The sequence below is a fragment of the Petaurus breviceps genome, unplaced genomic scaffold, assembly GCF_028583685.1.
Source record: "Petaurus breviceps papuanus isolate PSGF00001 unplaced genomic scaffold, PetGlider_PUasm1.0 454, whole genome shotgun sequence".
NCBI lineage: Eukaryota > Metazoa > Chordata > Mammalia > Diprotodontia > Petauridae > Petaurus > Petaurus breviceps.
The window spans coordinates 2,504,254-2,505,445 of NW_027186342.1; the positions used below are offsets into that span (position 1 = coordinate 2,504,254).

Here is a 1,192-nt window from a genome sequence, read left to right on the forward strand (position 1 = left end):
AAGAAGAAGAAGAAGAAGAAGAAGAAGAAGAAGAAGAAGAAGAAGAAAGGAGAAGAAGGAGAAGGAGAAGAAGAAAGGAATGTCTCCTTTCCAAAATCAGATATTCTGTTTTATTGGAGGAGGTTATAAAAAATGGGTGTTAGTTCCTATCCTGGACTCCCTTTCACCTTCCCAAAAGAAAGGAAGTCTCCAAAGAGCAGACTTTGGAAAGCACCTTTAAGGACGAGATTTTAAAGTTGAGAAAAAGGCTGAGAGATGAGAGATGGGGAGGGAGGGGGAGGGGCAGAGGACACAAGGTAGGCCTCTTGCCCCCTTAAAGAAGAATAGCAAGGACAGCAACAACGAACCACCTGCAAGAAGGCATCAAAGAACAGACCAGTAGCCTAGCTTATTCTCTGCCATTTCTTCTTTTCAGTGTTGTTGGTGCATCTGTGTGTGTGATGGGGGGGGGGGGGTTCAGAAGCTATAATATACCAGCTCTCTATCTATCTACTTTCTCCACTTCCTCTGGCTTTTCCCTGGACACCATTTCCTTTGGGTGAGGAGAGTTCAGAATAAGTTTGTTTGTTTGTTTAAACATAAACAAAACAAAACAAAACACCCAGCATTCCTGTGTGTCTCACCCTTGGAAGTAGTCTTAAACACCCCAGTCTGACTGAGCTTCCCTTTGCTCAAGATCCCAGTCCTTTGGGAGAGGAGGAAAGAGTTCACCATTGCACATGCCCAGGGATGCAGGGTGTGTGTGTCAGGGATAGGGAATATTAAACATTGTAGCCATTGCTTTCTCTCCAGTTGCCCTATTTAGGGGATTCCCTCTTTAGGGGGGAGGTGGCCTCCATCTCCTAGTGACCCATCCACCCCCTTTCAAGGCTTCTGTACCTGTTGAGGTAACTAAGCTGACCTGGTGACATATATGTGTCTCTCTTTCCCCGTGAAGAAACTGGAGAGGAGAAAGGGGGTGGTGGAGGGAAAGGCACCTTCAAATAGGAAATCGCACCTTGAAGCATCAGCCCCTCGCTGCTAGCTCTGGTTTGCTCCCCCCCCCCACACACACACACATACACACACACTCGTCTCCCCATCCCTCCTCCACCCCTCCCTTCCTCCCTCCCCTTCCTCCTTCTAGGTTCCCCCCAACCACGAACCCCCAACTCTCTCTCTCTCTCTCTCTCTCTCTCTCTCTCTCTCTCTC

The 1,192-nt window shown here is 48.2% G+C and overlaps 1 long non-coding RNA gene across 1 annotated transcript in view; it reads left to right on the plus strand.

Moving 5' to 3' along the window:
• LOC138171669 (uncharacterized) overlaps positions 1-1,192 on the plus strand; it is a 201,875-nt gene that overhangs the window by 14,977 nt on the left and 185,706 nt on the right. The gene's annotated exons all lie outside the window — the stretch shown is intronic.